The sequence below is a fragment of the Aedes aegypti genome, chromosome 1, assembly GCF_002204515.2.
Source record: "Aedes aegypti strain LVP_AGWG chromosome 1, AaegL5.0 Primary Assembly, whole genome shotgun sequence".
Lineage (NCBI taxonomy): Eukaryota > Metazoa > Arthropoda > Insecta > Diptera > Culicidae > Aedes > Aedes aegypti.
In genome coordinates this window covers 52,132,818-52,153,793 of record NC_035107.1, presented here as the reverse complement: position 1 = coordinate 52,153,793, position 20,976 = coordinate 52,132,818, and the positions used below count along the sequence as shown (strand labels likewise).

At 38.9% G+C, this 20,976-nt stretch overlaps 1 protein-coding gene across 1 annotated transcript in view; it reads left to right on the top strand.

The window, feature by feature from the left end:
• The first annotated feature begins 6,806 nt into the window (after window positions 1-6,806).
• Window positions 6,807-20,976, top strand: part of LOC5569932 — a 165,500-nt gene continuing 151,330 nt past the window's right edge. Inside the window, exon 1 of the mRNA XM_021849736.1 lies at window positions 6,807-7,114. The gene's annotated coding sequence lies outside the window, so the exon portion shown is untranslated. The remainder of the gene's footprint in view (window positions 7,115-20,976) is intronic.

The window sequence follows — 20,976 nt, the reverse complement described above, 5'->3', positions numbered from 1 at the left end:
GGCACTAACGGCAGTCGTTCGACAGCGCTTTCAGAGAGCGTTTGAGGTGTGAAAAATGGCTGCTAGGTATGGCGTTCAGTTTTTAAAGATGGCTATCCTTCTTGCCTTAGTAGCCTCTGTTGCCAGTGATAGCTGTAACAGTGGAAAACTTCGCATAAAATTGGAATACTTGGAACGGAAATTACTGGAAATGAAAACCGACATCGATCGCAATCAGCGACGGATCGAGCAAACTCTCGAGAAGATTTTAGAGAAGTTGACCAGTTCAGATCAGTTCACCGAGCGACCAGACAGATTCGATATCCCGCATAACTGTTCACATACTTACTTACTTATTTGGCTTTACATCAATTACCTTGATAAAGCCTCGCCAACAATATTTCGCCAATTCCCTCGGTTCATGGCCGCTTCTCTCCATCCTCGACTGTGACCCACGCTCTCCAGGTCCTGGTGTACCTGGTCAATCCACCTAGCTCGCTGCGCCCCACGCCTTCTTGTTCCGACCGGATTCGTGGCGAACACCATCTTTACAGGGTTGTTGTCCGGCATTCTTGCAACATGCCCTGCCCAGCGTATCCTTCCAGCTTTAGCTACCTTCACGATACTGGGTTCGCCGTAGAGTTGAGCGAGCTCGTGGTTCATCCTTCGCCGCCACACGCCGTTGTCCTGCACGAACTGTTCACATCCCAGCACAATTGAAGAGGATACCGATTGCCCACCATTTGAATCGTGTTTCGACGCAAAACAGCATAATTTACCATCTGGTAAATATCTTCTGAAGCTGCCTGGTAAGGAGCAGAAGTCATTCATCGGGTATTGCAACCAGAAAACCTCCGAAGGAGGTTGGTTGGTAATTCAAAGTCGAGTTGATGGATCGTTGTCGTTTGAGAAGAATTGGGAATCTTACGAAAGAGGTTTTGGTCAATGTACCGGTAACTACTGGATTGGACTGGAGAAATTGCATTTGCTGACGGCGAATCAACAGTATGAACTGCGTATCGAGTTGGATAACGAATTCGGTATTCAGAAATACGCTTCGTACGATGGTTTCGTTGTTGGGAGTTCATCGGAATTGTACAGATTGAGGAAGTTGGGAGCATTCACTGGCACAGCCGGAGATTCTATGAGTAACAACGTGGGAACGAGTTTTAGCACGTTTGACAGGAGGAATAACAATAGGTCAGCAAATAATTGTACAATCGAGATTAGTAGAGGCTGGTGGCTTCATGTTTGCGAAGGACTTAATTATAGGTATGATAGAATAATAATTTCAAATTTCCATGAAGTAATGTTTTTCCTGTTTTCTAGCAACCTAAATGGAGTTCACGGTGGAGCTTCCCGTCAAGCAATTGTGTGGTGGAGTTTCAGTCAGAGTTACACCGGTTTGAAATGCTCTCGAATGTTGATACGGGTAAAATAATGTTGTTTCTGATATTTTCCTTCAGTAAAAATACAAGACAACTATTTTCGCTTATATAATTGCGACTTGAAAATCAGTCTTTCAGTGTTTCAGTCTTTCAGTCTTTCAGTCTTTCAGACTTTCAGTCTTTCAGTCTTCCAAACTTCCAGTCTTCCAGTTTTCCCGTCTTTATGCCTTCCAGTCTTTCAGAGTTTCAGTCTTTCAGTATTTCAGTCTTTCAGTCTTTCAGTCTTTCAGCTTTTCATCTTTTCAACTGTCTTTCAGTCTTTCAGTCTTCCCGTCTTCCTGCCTTTCAGTCTTCCAATCTTTCAGTCGTTCAGTCTTTCAATCTTTCAGTCTTTCATTCTTTCAGTTTTTCAATCTTTCAATCTTTCAGTGTTTCAGTCTGTCAGTCTTTCAGTCTTCCAATCTTTCAGTCTCTCAGTCTTTCAGTCTTTCAGTCCTTCAGTTGTTCAGTCTTTCAGTAATTCAATCTTTTAGTCTCACAGTCTTTCAATCTTACAGCCTTTCAGTTTTTCAGTCTTTCAGTCTTTCAATCTCTTAGTCCTTCGGTCTTTCAGTCTTTCAGTTTTTCAGTCTAACAGTCTTTCAGTTTTCAGTCTTTCAGCCTTTCAGTCTTTCAGTCCTTCAGTCTTTCAGCCTTTCAGTCTTTCAGTCCTTCAGTCTTTCAGTCTTTCATTCGTTCAGTCTTTCAGTCCTTCAGTCCTTCAATGTTTCAGTCTTTCAATTTTTTGTCTCTCGGCCTTCAGTCTTTTAAAATAACTCAGAGTCTATCAGTGTTTTTGAAAATCTTTCAATTTTAATCATCATTGTTTCCCAGAGTCTTTCAGAATCTTCTAGAGTCTGCAAAAGACTTTCTGAGTAGTTAAGGGTTTTTCGAAATCTTTTGAAGTCTCTCAGAGTCTTCCAGGGTATTACAGAGTCGTCCATCGTCTAATAAACCGTTTCGAGTCTTTCAAAATTTGTCAATGTTTTTCAGAGCACTTCAGATTATCTTTCAGTGTCTTTCAGGGTTTTGGAAGACTCAATGTGTCTCTAGACTCCTTCCTTTTTTTCAAAGTTTTCCAAACTCTATCTAATTCTTTCCGAGATTTTTAAAGTCTTCAAAGTTTATCATAATTTTACAGGATTTTTCAGAGTCATTATAAGTTTTTCGAGAAATTTCAGTGTTTTTAAATCTTTCAAAGCCTTTCTGAGTCTTTCAACATGTTCCTGAGTCATTCAGTCTTAATGAGCCTTTCATATCTTTTTCCAGAGCCCTTTAGAGTTTTTGAAGACTTTTATGGATTTTCAGAATCTTCCAGAGAGTTTTGGAGTTTTTTTTTCCTTTCGGAGTATTTCACAGCGTTCCAAAGTCTTTCAGTGTACATTTAAGCATTTAAGGATCTCTCAGAAATTTTCAGAATAATTAAGAAATTTTCCAGTATCCTTCAAAGAATTTAATAGTTTTTTAAGTCTTTCAGAGTCAAGTAGAGTCCTTTAGAGACTTCTCAAATATTTCAGTGTCATTCAGATTCTTTCAAAGTAATTCAGCCTTTTAGAAACATCTAGAGTTTTTTTTTAATTCTTCAGAGTTTGTAGAGTCTCTCAAACTCAGGGTTTTCAAAAGTCTTGCAAAGTCTCTTTCAGTCGTTCAGAGTCTTAAGAGACCTTCACACCTTTTCAGTCTTTCAAATTCTTTCAGAGTCTTTCAAGAATATTCAGTCTTTCAGAGTTCTTCAGAGGGCTTCAGAGTATTTTTTAATCTTTCATATTTTTAAAGAGTCTTCCGCAGTTTTCAGAAACTTTCAGAGGTTTTCAGAGGTGTAAGTGTCATTTCGAGACTTTCGAAGTATTAAAGCCTTTGAAAGCAATTTGGAATTTGGAATTTAAGAAACTTACGGAAATTATAAGCCAATCGAAGGCTTTTGAAGTCTCTCAGAGCCTTTCTGTGTCGTTCACAGCATTCCAGGGTTTTTCAGTGATTTTCAGAACTCTTGATAATTTTTCAAAAGCATTCAGATACTTTTCAAAGTCCTAGGGCCCATTCACATATTTCATAACGCTTAATGGGGTGGGTGGGGGTCTTCAAGAAGTTACGGGTCATACAAAATTTGAAAAATACTCTTATAAAATGCGTTATGAGGGGGTGGGTGGGTGTTGAAAATGGCCATTTTTGGCGTTATGAAATTTGTGAACAAACCCTTATATAGTCCTTTAGAGTCTTTCAAAATCTTTAAGTGTCTTTCAGAGTCTTTCAGTATTGTACAGAGTCTTTCGGAGTCTTCAAGCGTCACAGAATTTTTCAGAGCTCTTCCCGGTCTTTCAGAATTTATAAAAGTTTTTCGAGCTCCGTCAGAGTCTGTTAGAGTCTTCCAAATCATATTGAAGCCATCAAAACTTTCAGAGTTTTTCAGAATCATTCAGAGTACATAGAAATCTTTCATATGTTTTTCAGAGTCTTTCAGAGTCTTTCAGAGTCTTTCAGAGTCTTTAAGAGTCTTTCAGAACCTTTCAGAGTCTTTCAGAGTCTTTCAGGGTCTTTCAGGGTCTTCCAGAGTCTTCCAGAGTTTTCCAGAGTCGTCTTGTCTTCTTGTCTTCTTGTCTTCTTGTCTTCTTGTCTTCTTGTCTTCTTGTCTTCTTGTCTTCTTGTCTTCTTGTCATCTTGTCATCTTGTCTTCTTGTCTTCTTGTCTTCTTCTTGTCTTCTTGTCTTCTTGTCTTCTTGTCTTCTTGTCTTCTTGTCTTCTTGTCTTCTTGTCTTCTTGTCTTCTTGTCTTCTTGTCTTCTGTCTTCTTGTCTTCTTGTCTTCTTGTCTTCTTGTCTTCTTGTCTTCTTGTCTTCTGTCTTCTTGTCTTCTTGTCTTCTTGTCTTCTTGTCTTCTTGTCTTCTTGTCTTCTTGTCTTCTTGTCTTCTTGTCTTCTTGTCTTCTTGTCTTCTTGTCTTCTTGTCTTCTTGTCTTCTTGTCTTCTTGTCTTCTTGTCTTCTTGTCTTCTTGTCATCTTGTCTTCTTGTCTTCTTGTCTTCTTGTCTTCTTGTCTTCTTGTCTTCTTGTCTTCTTGTCTTCTTGTCTTCTTGTCTTCTTGTCTTCTTGTCTTCTTGTCTTCTTGTCTTCTTGTCTTCTTGTCTTCTTGTCTTCTTGTCTTCTTGTCTTCTTGTCTTCTTTGTCTTCTTGTCTTCTTGTCTTCTTGTCTTCTTGTCTTCTTGTCTTCTTGTCTTCTTGTCTTCTTGTCTTCTTGTCTTCTTGTCTTCTTGTCTTCTTGTCTTCTTGTCTTCTTGTCTTCTTGTCTTCTTGTCTTCTTGTCTCTTGTCTTCTTGTCTTCTTGTCTTCTTGTCTTCTTGTCTTCTTGTCTTCTTGTCTTATTGTCTTCTTGTCTCTTGTCTTCTTGTCTTCTTGTCTTCTTGTCTTCTTGTCTTCTTGTCTTCTTGTCTTCTTGTCTTCTTGTTCTTCTTGTCTTCTTGTCTTCTTGTCCTTCTTGTCTTCTTGTCTTCTTGTCTTCTTGTCTTCTTGTCTTCTTGTCTTCTTGTCTTCTTGTCTTCTTGTCTTCTTGTCTTCTTGTCTTCTTGTCTTCTTGTCTTCTTGTCTTCTTGTCTTCTTGTCTTCTTGTCTCTTGTCTTCTTGTCTTCTTGTCTTCTTGTCTTCTTGTCTTCTTGTCTTCTTGTCTCTTGTCTTCTTGTCTTCTTGTCTTCTTGTCTTCTTGTCTTCTTGTCTTCTTGTCTTCTTGTCTTCTTGTCTTCTTGTCTTCTTGTCTTCTTGTCTTCTTGTCTTCTTGTCTTCTTGTCTCTTGTCTTCTTGTCTTCTTGTCTTCTTGTCTTCTTGTCTTCTTGTCTTCTTGTCTTCTGTCTTCTGGTCTCTTGTCCTGCCTTGTCCTTGTCTTGTCTTCTTGTCTTCTTGTCTTCTTGTCTTCTTGTCTTCTTGTCTTCTTGTCTTCTTGTCTTCTTGTCTTCTTGTCTTCTTGTCTTCTTGTCTTCTTGTCTTCTTGTCTTCTTGTCTTCTTGTCTTCTTGTCTTCTTGTCTTCTTGTCTTCTTGTCTTCTTGTCTTCTCTGTCATCTTGTCTTCTTGTCTTCTTGTCTTCTTGTCTTCTTGTCTTCTTGTCTTCTTGTCTTCTTGTCTTCTTGTCTTCTTGTCTTCTTGTCTTCTTGTCTTCTTGTCTTCTTGTCTTCTTGTCTTCTTGTCTTCTTGTCTTCTTGTCTTCTTGTCTTCTTGTCTTCTTGTCTTCTTGTCTTCTTGTTCTTCTTGTCTTCTTGTCTTCTTGTCTTCTTGTCTTCTTGTCTTCTGTCTTCTTGTCTTCTTGTCTTCTTGTCTTCTTGTCTTCTTGTCTTCTTGTCTTCTTGTCTTCTTGTCTTCTTGTCTTCTTGTCTTCTTGTCTTCTTGTCTTCTTGTCTTCTTGTCTTCTTGTCTTCTTGTCTTCTTGTCTTCTTGTTCTTGTCTTCTGTCTTCTTGTCTTCTTGTCTCTGTCTTCTTGTCTTCTTGTCTTCTTGTCTTCTTGTCTTCTTGTCTTCTTGTCTTCTTGTCTTCTTGTCTTCTTGTCTTCTTGTCTTCTTGTCTTCTTGTCTTCTTGTCTTCTTGTCTTCTTGTCTTCTTGTCTTCTTGTCTTCTTGTCTTCTTGTCTTTCTTGTCTTCTTGTCTTCTTGTTTCTTGTCTTCTTGTCTTCTTGTCTTCTTGTCTTCTTGTCTTCTTGTCTTCTTGTCTTCTTGTCTTCTTGTCTTCTTGTCTTCTTGTCTTCTTGTCTTCTTGTCTTCTTGTCTTCTTGTCTTCTTGTCTTCTTGTCTTCTTGTCTTCTTGTCTTCTTGTCTTCTTGTCTTCTTGTCTTCTTGTCTTCTTGTCTTCTTGTCTTCTTGTCTTCTTGTCTTCTTGTCTTCTTGTCTTGTCTTCTTGTCTTCTTGTCTTCTCGTGATAATTGCAAATTTGCAAATTTGCTTCTGTTGAAAATGGTTATGCTACATTCAACATTCCGAGGCATTCTATAAACGCAAATTGGTTCAGCTTGAATCGAGCAAAAGCTTTCCAATGGCAAAGCTTTTGATAGCTTTTTATCGGATCTGAATCACGTGCATCCTTCATAATCTGCACGTGACTACAGTGAACCATGCTGTCATCTCCGTCCCACAACCACACACCGAATGAGGCAACAAGTAGTCCCAGCTGCTCATGTTCTGCTCTTTTCCCTCCTGAACAGTGAAACCTTCTTTATACAGGAATCATTTCTATGAAAAGCTCGATTTATTCGACTGCCTCAACCCCACCGTGACTTCCTTCTGTAAGAACGAGAAAGAACATCGCCCAGCAGCATATGGTCGTCTCTTTTCATCAGCATCGCCGCCGGTCGAATCGCACTCCGGAATGTTTTGGTGGAAAATCGCTTTTCCCGCATCACGAGTCGTTCAGTACACCGGAACGTGTTCCCCTGCGAGGGGTTCACGACGATTTTCCTCCCGCTCGTTCGCGATGGTGCAAGACAAGTAAGAAAACAGGACCCGGACCGTAATCCGTGTTCTTCTTTTCGAAAAGTGCGTGAGTTGTGCGATTGTGTGTGCATAGCTAACAAATCTACCAACCGAAACCAGTGGGCAGTGGGAAGTGTTTTGTTGGTTTTGACTAATTGCTGAACACGGTGGCAAATATCCGACACTTAGTTTTGATTAGTGATTATTGGATGAGAGCAAATTGGAGAGAATCGTGTGGTGTGGAAAAGAATGAAATTCGAGGGAAAGGTCAGTGTCAAACACAGAGTTTGGGTTTGGTAGCCAAATGAACAAGCATTTAAAGAAAGGGAACACTTTGTGTTTTATCATGCCCTAGGTAAAGAATAACCAACAAAATTAGTAGCCGACAAAAATATTACTTATAATCAAAATGTCATATTGATATAATGATGATAATAAGCCATGCTAAATAGGAAATAAGCAAAACAAAATCAATCTACATTTCTGAAAAAAATGTGCAAACACAATAAGCTCTAAAATAATTAAAATTTAAACAAAAATAATTAGACACTAGATAATCAAAACATTCCCAATTAAAATTGAGCTAAACACTGAAATATTCAAAAAAGTTGCCAATACAAAATGCAGAAACTGGTTGTTATATAAATTTCTTGATTTTATTTTTTAATTTCGGATATTTAGGTATTTATTTTAAGACTTTCCTAGAAAATATTCAATTGAAGCCCGTACGTGTTTTTCGATATTTTATCGCTTTCTGTTGTTAAAAATATATTAAGGAATATTTTGGAATTTTTAATTGCTAAGTATTAAATTGGCTGCTTTTGAATGAACTAGTGATGGTTATTTTTTACCTAGGGCATGATAATATTTTTCGCATTTGGGTTTAGAGGTATGACTGGTGTGTTACAAAAACATGTGTGACCTGTGGCATTCTTCGGTGCGGTAAAGCGAGAAAAGTTGCCCAACAGGAACAATTGCAGAAACTGAAGGCACGTGTCCAACGAGTCTAGGTTCGATGTTGTTGCTTTCTTTGGGAGAAAAAGTTCTCATTTGTCGAGTCAATGAATGCTGTCAACATGCATATGCCAGTTGCGGTGATGTTGGGCTAAACGAATTGTCTGCTTCGCTTCGGATCAAATTTCCTATTATCTGCGGTTGATTTTGTCGGAGTTTCCGCTGGTGTTTCGGAAATGAAGCTAAATGTATTTGTTCGTCTCTGTCCACATGGAGTCGGCATTCACATTCATGGGATTGTATCCAATCATAATTCTCTTCTTACATTTCTATTCGAATGGAATGATGGTAATTTTCGTATCTTAATAACATTTCGATAAATCCTGATCGTTTGTAGGAACTAATGCATTGACATTATCACATAACGTAGCTTATATTTGTCTTATCCATTTTTATTTCGGATACATTCAGTTTTGATTTATCTCACATCTAACGGTTCCCTTTGATTCAGGGAGTGGTCAAAATATAACACTTCAACGTAATAATGAATTGTTTTACCAGAATTTTTTCAGGGTTGCGATGGATCTTCTTCGCGAACGATCATCGACGCGCCTTCGCGATCCAACATTCGTCAAAATTCATTTTTAATTTTTGCATCACGAAGAGCATCGCAAAAAGCGAACAGAGGCAATGCCGAAGAAACAAAATAAACACACCGAAAAGTTGCTCGCGAAGCCTTTTCCCTCGCAGGATTCATTTCTCGCGAAACATTACTTAAGGACCTATGTACAAATGAGAGATTCTCTCCTCTCTCGCTCTCTTTCGATTATAAAGATGGAATATTAAAGCTTTTGGGAAGTTTTTCACTACAGATCGAAAGGCAATTTCCTTGACTAACGTTTCATACAAAAAACGCAACAGAAGAGGTTAATGTGACTCAGTTATTGACCAAAGAGAAAGTAAACAAAAAGAGCCTCTCATTTGTTCATAGGTCCTTTAGTAATGTTCGCGAGATTTATCCACGCGCTGTTCATTCTCGTGATTCATTGCATAATTGTTTCCTCTCGCAAAGCCAAGCAAACACGTGTAACTGTACCTGTTGTGCGACCTTTCTGTAGCTGATTGTGCAACATTTGTCGGGTTATTCTTAGGTACAATTACAACGTAATATCGATTACATATATACGAACCGCAAAATGTAACAATTTCAACACTTATTAAATATTTATTTAAAAGTATAACATCGCACTATAACAACAAAAATTGCTTTTGTTATTATGTTGTTGAGTTTAATTAAATTTACCCAAATGTTGTTGAAAAAACATGAGAGGTCTGGAAGATTTCGATTGCAGGTTTTCTACCATTTAAATAAACCAAAGTAGAAACTTGCAACTCAATTTTCTTTTTCAAATTAATAAATCAATAAAAGACACGCATAACAAACGCCTTTCATGGCGCACCAGCTTGTGGCGAACCCGCATGGAGATGATCGAAGTGAATATTTTGCTGCTCTTCGCGAAGAGCAGGCAGCGTGGATCGTGTACCGTTCACCTTACCGAGCGATGGAAAATCACCCGATGATAGCCGTCGGAAGAAACAGCGATCCGAAAATGAAACACGAACGAATGAAGCGCCCGAACGGTTGTTTGTGTTTATTCGCATATTCTGTTTTGATGCCTACGAAAATTCATCGTGCCTCGCGTTTCCGATCGCTGTTCAGCAACATTCAGAAATTGTACTTAATAAATTGTACTTACATAAGTAATTAGCAGGTAACCAACTTCTGATGTTATTTATGCTCATAAATCAGATCGCCGTTCTTTAATTTAGCAAAATCATCATTGAAATACTTAGGCTCACTAGTGTGCAAATGAAATGTTCCATCAGCTTCCGAGACGGTGTTTCTATAATTAAATAGAAAGTATGAATTGACGGGGTTGGTGGTCTAACGACTACCGCTTCTGCTTCATATGCAGAAGGTCATGGGTTCAATCCCAAACCCGTCCCTTTTCTCATACTTTGCTGAGACGAGACTCGCGAAGACGGCCTTCTTTTTCTGTGATTGCTGAGTTTTTTTTGCTGATCCTGGCTTTTGTCATAGTCGTACACGACCACGGGGAAAGTTCCACCTTGCGACTTATGAACAGTAAAAGCACAGGCACTAACCAGTGTTGATAGACTCACACTCAAAATCTCAATCAATACGCTCTCCCGTCAGAGCAAACTCATTAGAGATCTGCTTCGCAAATCTCACGCTTGAGATTTTGATGCAAAATCAACTCAATCAACTCAAACCGTAAAAAATGATTCAGTCGCAATTCCCGGCAAAAACTCGTGAAATCCGAATGTTGTTGTTTACGTTAGAATGGATTACTATAATTTTACCAGACTAACAAGAAATTATTGCCGTGTGTGAGTAAACTGTGGAAATACGAGACAATGAGTCAAAAAGGTGAGCCAACTCATCCATGATTTTTTGACTGCTGAGTTGCATGATTGACAACTCACGCATGAAAAATCTCAAGCGTGAGTTGTGAGAAATTGAGTTTTTCACAACACTGGCACTAGCCATCGGGAACTGAATGCGTTTGCATTTGATTATGCCACACAGTTTAAAAGTAAAATAAAAATTCTCTATACAGGAGTGAAATTGGACTTTCAAAACCAAGAGCCTTACGTTGGCATGAAATATTTTGAACTCTTATAACTGTTTGCTGGTTTAACGAAATTCCTTGAATGGCACCTCAATTGAAAGACAAGACATCGAAGGGTCGTGTCGTTTACTTACTGAATCCCACATACCTGTCCAAATATTTTAAAAACTGTTTTAAAAGAGAACGTTGATTTCAAGCAAATTTATAAATAGGGGTGCTAGAGAAAATTTGACGTCATTTGCTTTCCATTCTCCGCTTGGATCGCATCTCAGCAGGCAACAGATCGTCTTGCTCTGACCGGGCGTGCTTCTCAGGCACAGACATCGATAGCGAAGGACCTCCCCGTTTGTCTTGCTTCGCTCAAATCAAACTGTCGAACGAGCGAGACAAGATGCCGTCCGAAGCCAAATTCATCACCGCTGCCGCCGCCAAGAAGAAGAAGAAGAAGAGGAAGCAGTCCACAGGAAAATTTGCGGTCGAGCTGTGAACACGGTCGGGCGAGTCATTCTCGCTTTGTGCCTCACCGCTTGTTTGCGTTCACCCAGCCGTCGTCATCGCCGCCATCTTCAGATTTCGACTTAAGCCCGGTGATCCACTACCTGTTACCACAGACAAACAGACGTAACAGTTAGAACAAATTTCTTTAAATTCCATCGCCCAGTTTACACCATCATCATCTGGTGAGCATGTTACACGAAAAGGTGTTTCGTGCAATAGGACCGGCAGATGGCGGTAGTGTGAAACGTCAAACGCGAAGAAAAACGATGCGCGCGCCTCTGGGTGTGAGATTTGTAACATAGCGAATTTGAAATGATTGTTGAATGAGTGGTCGATGGAAATTTCGTCAGTGTTACGTCTGTTTGTCTGTGCTGTTACTGAAACTTTCGTTCGACCGCAAATTCACCTGTGAACTGCTTCCTCTTCTTCTTCTTGGCGGCGGCAGCGGTGATGGCTTCAGCTTCGGACGGCATCTTCTCTCGCTCGCTCGACAGTTTGATTTGAGCGAAGCTAGACAAACGGGGGCGTCCTTCGCTATCGATGTCTGTGCCTGAGAAGCACGCCCGGTCAGAGCAAGCCGATCTGTCGCCTGCTGAGATGCGAGACAATCGGAGAGTGAAAAGCAAATGACGTCAAATTTTCTCTAGCCACCCCTATTTATAAATTTGCTTGAAAACAACGTTTTCTTTTAAAACAGTAATTAAACTTTTTGGACAGGTATGTGGGATTCAATAAGTAAACGACATGAAGCTTTGATGTCTTATCTTTCGATTGAGGTGCTAATCAAGAAATTTCGTTAAGCCAGCGAAAAGTTTTAAACGTTTAAAATATTTCATGCCAACGTAACGCTCTTGGTTTTGAAATTCCAATTTCAATCCTGTATAGAGAAGAAAGACGTACTTCTACGTCAAAATGATTGCGTTTGCATCACACTGAATCATAAATAGCCTATTGAGTGAAATTTAATGCCAGCAAACGTTGCAGATATTAGAAATAACTAATCTTCTGTTTAGATTTATCAGCAACTTTGAAAAAAAAACTGCTCTCCCGACTGAGGTTTTTAATAACAGATTATTGTGAATACAATACTTTTGCAGCCATAAAAACGGCGGGCTGCATTTGACGTTTCGTGACAGCGGAATCTGGGCTGCATATGACGTTGATATTTTTCCTCTTCGCGAGTCTCTCTCAGGTACTTTGTAGTTGTATCTTTTCCTTGCTTCCATCTTTCCATCCTTAATCTAGCACAGTCGATCTATTCGTTCATAGCATTTGCTGGAACCCGAGACAAAACCGTTTCCCTATGCTTCCACTCTTTCATCGTTATAGCACGCCTTTCCTTACACCTCAATCATGGACAGTCTGCTAACCAAACAGCGAGCCTCTCTGCCATAACCACCCCTCAACACCTCTTCCCGCATGAATCGGCGTAGACGCAGTGGTATATACGGTCTACCGTGGGAGCCTGTTTGAGCCATCATAAATTCCTCCTCCTTCCCCTCTTTGGTCAGCATTCAGACGTGGCAGACGCCATTGTTGCCTAAAAATTGAAGATCACCAGCACGTATACTTTGAGGGTGCCTGTTAATCCCAAACATTCATCTGGTTGGTTCCTTGTGTAAGTGCAGCTGATATGGCGATACTGGAGTAACAACCACGGGCGACCAATCAAATTGTGTTCAGAAAGAATCGCAGTTAAATTATTCAAATATTTCTTAGCATATCAAGCGGGGGATCGAAATTTGTACAGACTCTAAATCCGTACACTTCATACAAATAGTAGGCGTTTTGTATGAAGCGGACGGATTTAGATTCATTAGGTGTACGGATTTCGATCCCACACGGTATCGAATTAAAAATTCTTCAATGTGTAACAAATTATGCCCGTTGTTTTGAAGTACTTTATTCCAGAAAGTACTTGGATGGCCAAAAATATTTTTTGAAGGAACTTCATTCTCATTTAAAGAGACATACTTCATTGAATTGCTAATAGTACATAATTAGAGTGTCCATCCCGGGACATCCCGGGACAAAAAATCCCGGGATTTGACAAATTTCGGGATTTCCCGTTTCCCAGGATATTAGTTCTTACATCCCGGGAATCCCGGGATTCCCGAAATGTACGTAGAATTTGATAAAAACCACTAAATTTCAATGAAAAAGAATGCCATTTTTTTCACTATCAAGCCTATTTGATAAAATAGAAAAGCACCATGAAAAAGATAATAAACGAGTAATTATTACCATAAAATACCAATTGATCGGTGTTCAGACAGACCGTTGGCGTTCTAAGGAACTCCATTAGTTCTGATTTTTCCAATGCCGGTTCGATAGAGATGTATCATAATATAGTTAAGTTCCATCATTACAGCATAAAATGCAAATATTTTATCATTTGGAATGCTCGGGTACGTTTTCCTGAAAACTTAAAAAAAAAACACTTGGTCCAGTCTGTATGAACACCAACCAATTTACCAAGTAAGAAACACGTATTTTTATTGTCTAATTGCAAAGTTTTATGCTTTTCAACATTATTCGTTTGTATAAGCCTAGGCTGAGAAAGACAATTTGAAAGTACAGTTGAACACTAAACTTCAGTCAATAATAGTCAATAATTTTAAGTAATTAACTTTTGGCACGATATTCTACAATACCTTCGATGATCTATCATCGTTATTTTGTGCTAAACTTTTGATGACTTTTCAAATTTCTTCAATATAATGACCTAATTTTTAGCCATAATTCCATAAGTGTTATATTGAATTTGAATACTAAAATCCCTAGCACACCCGTAATTAGTCAAGCTTGGTTTTGATTTTTGTCAAGTTATTTCATCAGGATAAAGAAGGCACATATGATACGTGATTTGTTATAATCAATTCAACAATACAATGTTTTTTCAATGAAATAAAAAGATAATGTAACTTTTCAACATAAAAAAGCTACATTATCATATTTCATTGAGAAAACATTGTATTGTTGAATTTGTACTTCCATTTCAACCAAATTACTAGTTTTATTAAAAATTTGAAAAATCCCGGGATCACGGGATTTCCCGGGACAAGCTTAGATTTTTATCCCGAATCCCGGGACGAGCAAAATGGCCGGGAAATGGACACTCTATAATGCAACAATACAGGGGATAGGCAAAATGATTGAGATAGGCAAAATTTTGCCCAAATTCAAATGCTTATAACTTTATGAAAAATGGATGAAATTGGATGCATCTGGAAGCAGTCGACGGCAAATTTGGTCCAGTTTTAGGAACTTCCTTGGCCATGCATATTGGCCACTGGACACCGGAGATGTTCCGGATTTTCTGAGGTCATGTCCAAATGTCATTTTTTCTGTCGCTTGTATTTTTGTGTGGTGTAAAGTTAGATAGATGTTTGCAATTTTCCTAGAAACTGGAACTAATAGGAAGTTGAATGCCACCGGACGCATTAAGATTGGTTGGAAATCTTCAGAAATATGACCATTTCCGTAAAACTGGTTCCGGAAAGCATGGTCAGTCATGTTTGTATTTCCAATCATGTAAATATTATCCGGAGCTATATACAAGTTGACATCAACCTTAAAAATGATGTTTCCTGCAGCGTATTCAGAACCATTATATGCACAGACCACTCTATAGAACGTTCCAGGTGCCCTGGGGGAAGTGGTCAATTAGGAACATATCCGGAACCATATCAATATGGGCATCAAACTTCATGATTTTCAAAGGTTATGCTTTCCGAAGCATTTCCAGCATCACCGGCTGCCATAACCACTTTATAGTAGGTTCCAGGTGCCCCGGGGGATGTGGCCAATTCGGAACATGTCCGTTCATCTGTTTAGAATCACATTCTACCATAAGCAGTAAGATCCATGTGACTTGGAAAATGGCGAGCATTTTCAGAACCACAAGATATAATAATCACTCTATAGTATATTCCAGGGGCTCCTAGAGATGTGGCCAACTCGAAACATGACCTCATCCCCCAGGGCCCATGGAACCTACTATACAGTGGTCATATAAATAAGTTGCGCTGTAAATACTTCTATTAGCATCACCTTCAAAAATCTTGATGTTTTTACCCATATTGATGTGTTTTCGGACATGTTTTGAATTTGCCACATCCCCGGGGCACCTGGAATCTACTATAAAGTGGTCATGGCAGCCGGTGGTGCTGGAAATGCTTCGGAAAGCATAACCTTTGAAAATAATGAAGTTTGATGCCCATATTGATATGGTTCCACTTCCCCCAGGGCACCTGGAACGTTCTATAGAGTGGTCTGTGTATCTAATGGTTCTGAATACGCTGCAGGAAACATCATTTTTAAGGTTGGTATCCGCTTGGATATAGCTCCGGATAATATTTACATGATTGGAAATACAAACATGACTGACCATGCTTTCCGGAACCAGTTTTACGGAAATGGTCATATTTCTGAAGATTTCCAACCAATCTTAATGCGTCCGGTGGCATTCAACTTCCTATTAGTTCCAGTTTCTAGGAAAATTGCAAACATCTATCTAACTTTACACCGCACAAAAATACAAGCGACAGAAAAAATGACATTTGGACATGACCTCAGAAAATCCGGAACATCTCCGGTGTCCAGTGGCCAATATGCATGACCAAGGAAATTCCTAAAACTGGACCAAATTTGCCGTCGACTGCTTCCAGATGCATCCAACTTCATTCATTTTTCATAAGGTTAAAGGCATTTGAATTTGGGCAAAATTTTGCCTATCTCAATCATTTTGCCTATCCCCTGTAATTGTCCACTATGCACCATGTATGTAGATGTAGATTCTAAGATCTTTATCTCAAGAAGTTCTTGGATGACTCAGAACATTTCTTAAACGCAACATAACAAAATCAAAGTAATATATTGCTCTGCTCTTATTTGTATCTGCAAAGGTTTCGAAGGTTCATCGATCATATCTGTGGATCTGTAGACGAATTCCAGCGCGTATTTTCTCTGATGAGAAGCAATGTTCATTCCAAACGCACTAGCAAGAAAGTTTTCTTTTCTTCGAAGAAAATACGTGCTGGAATTCGCCAACTGGAGACTATATTCCAGAGTGTTTTGAAGTTTTAGGCAAGTATGACCAATTATATGTTGTAATAATTCATAGATTAATCACATCACATTAATCTCACTAGGCTACAAAGCATAAGTTAAAAACTAATCAGATTAAATAAGCGTAACTTATTATTCCAATTCAAAATTTTTCGTCTAATTGTCTGAACTCAATTTACGAGCCTTGTAAAAAAAATAAGTGAATTTAATTTACATGAAAAACAGAAATCGTAAATTGAGGTTTTTACTTTCGATTGATGTTAAAAAAAAAATCTTATTATGTTGAGCTACAATTCCTTGGTATCGCGTTGAATCTACGCTGAATAAAGAAGCCTTCTTCACTGGACCGGGTCCTGGGTTAATCGCTTCAAGTCGCCCTGAACCCATCTGGTGCGCGATCTTTCCCTGGTTCTCTGCTGAATATTTGTTTAGCTTGACGTTACTCCGGCATGCGAGCTACATGCCCAGCCTTCCACAGCATGTCGTGTTTTATATGCTTAACAACATCCATTTCTCTTTAGACTTGGTATAATTCGTGATTCATGCGAGGGTACCAGATGCAATTGCACAATGCACAGAATCGACAATTTAGCCGTAAAAAAGACAACTTTGCTGAAGACAGCACTCTGAATTTTTGAAGTAAATTTTCTCAATTTACAAAAAATTACGTTCTCACAGTTTTCGTAGCAAAAGATGCCTATTGTATGACCTTTCTAATGCCATTAAAAGAAAAATTTTATCGAACCAACTCCATGAGTTATGGGCATCTGAAGATTTCATAGTTTTTCACTTCAATTTGCTTATAACTACAAAATCACAAGAATTGCAAACTTGCGATGTTTAGTAATGAAATGTGTATCATTACTTCCTCTGCAACTCTTCTGAAGACCACATTCACGTAAAACTGAAAATAAAAATGTTAGATCAAAATAACTGATTTTTTGGGTCCACCCCAAGTTAAAACTTTCAAAATCTTACTTACTTAGCTCAAATAAAGGGTTAGATCAAAAGTGTCTTCAATAAAGTTGTTCAACAAAACATTTTCTAAAATTTTGCAGAAGAGCGCAGCCACAAATTTCAAACCTAAATAAGGTCAAAACTCAATTACGAATAACTTCTCTGAAGACAACGAACGTCTAAAATCAACGAGAACAGGGAAAACACTTTTTTTTCGGCTAAATTGTCGATTCGGTCCATTGTGCATTGTGCAATTTACCGCCTAGTATTGTTTGCAGCACTTAACCTCTTTCACCGTCCAAGATTCGTGGTCGTACAGAGCAACCGGTAGAATTAGAGTCTTGTACAACGCGAACTTGGTCTTCGTCTGTAAGGTGCGGGACTTAAACTGATTACGAAGTCCGTAAAACCCCAATTTGCAGCTGCAATATACGTTGTCATCTCGTGGGTAACGCCATTATCGCTATTCACTAGAGTTGTAAGATACACTATTTTTTCAATTACTTCTAAAGTATCAATACACTAAAACCTCAATTTACGAAGTCTTTTTTTACGCTACCTCAATTTAAGTCACTTTTTTTACGAAGTAACTCAATTTACGTCACTTTTTTACGCAGTGCGTAAATTGAGTTTAGACAATAATGTGGGAAATTATTGACCTCCGGTTGTGGAAAACCTTTGGAAACCCATGTAATATGGGTATTTTCAGAACAGGCACAACGAGGGGATGGCGAAAATCTATGTCCGACGCAATTTCCGAATCCAAGATGGCGACCACTGGTTTGGATAAATCGTTGGAAACTCATGCAACATGGGTATTTTCGGAACGGGCACAACAAGGGGATGACGAAAATCGATTTCCGACGCCATTTTGGAATTCAAGATGGCGACCTCTGGTTTGGAAAAATCGTCGGATACTCATGCAATATGGGTATTTTCGGAACGAGCACTACGAGGGGATGACGAAAATCGATGTCCGACGCCATTTTGAAACCCATGATGGCGAGCTACGTTTGGAGAAAAATGTTGACGAAAATCGATGTCTGACGTCATTTTTAAATTCAATTCACCAAAACATCAATTAACGAAGTCTGTTTTTACGCAAATTTAATTGACGTCACTTGATTAACGAAGTAAATTCATAAATATCAATACAGATCAGTACATTGATCCATTTGCTTATATTAAGGCGAAGTAGGCCGTCATTGAAATTTGTACTGGGCATCGATGATTGTGGCCAACCCGTCTCACGATTGCGAATTAAAGAAAACCACGTGGTTTTGGACTGACATTGCTGAAAATGTATTAGCATACTTTCTATATGTAAGCGCAAGAAGTGATACTTATATAAATCAATATTACTTAAGATGACTGAGAGGGTCGTGGGTTCGAATCCCACCGGTCGAGGATCTTTTCGGGTTGGAAATTTTCTCGACTTCCCAGGGCATAGAGTATCTTCGTACCTGCCACACGATATACGAATGCAAAAATGGTCATTGGCATAGTAAGCTCTCAGTTAATAACTGTGGAAGTGCTCATAAGAACACTAAGCTGAGAAGCAGGCTCTGTCCCAGTGAGGACGTAACGCCAGAAAGAAGAAGAAGACTGAGTTTTATCACTTTGAAATTGCAATCTGACACCAAAACAAATGACGGACTACTTAGCCTTAAAAGTTTAGATTTTATGCTATAAATTAGTAGCATCAATGTACAACTACTAACGTTTGTAGATACTCAGGCCTATACACTCCCGTGCAAAAGTTTGGGTTCACCCCCTCAAAAACATACAAAAGTGTTCTGTCCATATCTTTGTGATTATTCGTCCAATTGAAACACTTTAAGCCGCATTCGAAAGGCAAAGAGTCATTCTTACTTCGTATATATTTTTTCAAAAATGTTTTCTGATTTTTTCATACTAAATTTTAACTTAAAGTTGATACATTTTTCAAAAAACACACTGAAAAAACATATCTAATTTCCTCAGCATTGGGTCGACCAAAATTTAAAATCAAAGTGTCATTAGAATCGTAAACTTATATTCTTTGAATAGCACTTATAATTTTTTTTGCCGAAAAATCTAAAAAGTATTCAAAATCAATGAAACAGTCAGTCAAGTCATCGTGCAAAAGTTTGGGTTCACCCCTCAGTATGATGCAAATCGTGCAAAAGTTTGGGTTCACCTGAGCCGAACGCACATGATTTTTGTCAATATCTCTGCCATTTTTTAACCGATTTTAATACTTTAAAGCATATTTGAGCGCAAATAATGGCGCGTACATGACTGGTTTGAGATTTCACAGATTTAAGTAAGTTCAGGTGAACCCAAACTTTTGCACGATGACTTGACTGACTGTTTCATTGATTTTGAAAACTTTTCAGATTTTTCCGCCAAAATTTTATAAGTGTTATTCAAAGAATATAAGATTATGATTCTAATGACACCTTGTTTTAAAATTTTGGTTGATGCAATGCTGAGGAAATTGACAATGTTTTTTCAGCGTGTTTTTTGAAAAATGTCACAACTTTAAGTAAAAATTTAGTATACAAAGTACAAAGAATGTTTTTGGAAAAATACGTACGAAGTAAGAATAACTCTTTGCCTTTCGAATGCGGCCTTGAGAGTTTCAATTGGACGTGTAATCACAGAGATATGGACTGAACACTTTTGCATGTTTTTAAGGGGGTGAACCCAAACTTATGCACGGGAGTGTATATCATGGAGTCCTTGGAAATAAAAAACATCCACCTAACACCAGCTAACACCACCTCACTACCAACATCACTTATAAGCCTAAATGTCTACCAGCGACCATATACTTTGTCTTTGTGGTATTAATAATAGGCCCAATTCGCATTGGTTCCCTTTTAAAAGGCACGTATGCCTCTTCCACGGCTCGGCGATCAATCTGGATTATGTCAATATCGTTCGCAAAACAAAGGAGCATATACGAACGTGTACTTCTTATTGCTCCTTCTCACGCTATGTTTAACAATAGGTTTGAAAGTGCATCACCCTGCTTCAATCAATCTAAGGATACGAAGGATGTTGAAATCTTATCTGCAGCCCAGTCTAATCAGCTTCGCCGGAAAACCATGTTCCATCATTATTTCCAACAACTCGTTTATTTTCACTGAATCGTACACCGCCTTGAAATCAATGAACAGATGATGAGTCTGCAAGTTGTTCTCCCGGAATTCATTGAGGATCTATCGTAGAGTAAACATTTGATCCGACATCGATCGGCCCTTACGCAAACCAGCTTGGTATTCGCCGATTAAGGACTCTTCAAGCAGTCTCAATCTGTTGAACAGAATACGTGACATTATTTTGTACGTCGAATTGAGGAGCATTGTTCCTTGGTAATTGGTGCACTCTTATCTATGCCCAGTTTTAAAGAAATGGCAAATGATACCATACATCCATGTAGCAGGTAGTTAATCTTCCTCCCATATTCTAAGGATGAATTATTCCATGCAGCTGTTCACTACCGTGCTTGAGAAGTTCAGATGGAGCTCATCCTTCCCAGCAGCCTTGTTGTTCTTCAGCTTCTTAATCGCTTTTTTACCCTCATCTAGCGATGGAGTCTCCACAGCTGGACCATCGTTGTCGATGTTTATTTTGGTTTCTCTCTACCTGGCAGCCACCATCGTTTTATCTGTCAGCAAATTACCTTCACGGTCGTTTCGTTTGATGGGAGATGGCGATGACTTTCTCCGTAAACCCATTGAAAGTTTCATAGAATCGTCGCATATCATTCTGCTCCATACAGTTTGGCGCCTCAGCTATCACATTTTCATCATACTCTTTTGTCTTCCTGCGATGGATTCGCTTTTCGTCTGATCCTGCTTCCTTGTACAGCTCTCTAATCAGCGTGGTACCAGACACTAACATCCGACGTTCTTCTCATCCGTCACCCTCTGGCACTCCTTGTCAAACCATCCGCTTCTGGGGCGTCTTCGAGCAGTACCTATCACTACTCATGCTATTTCACTCTCC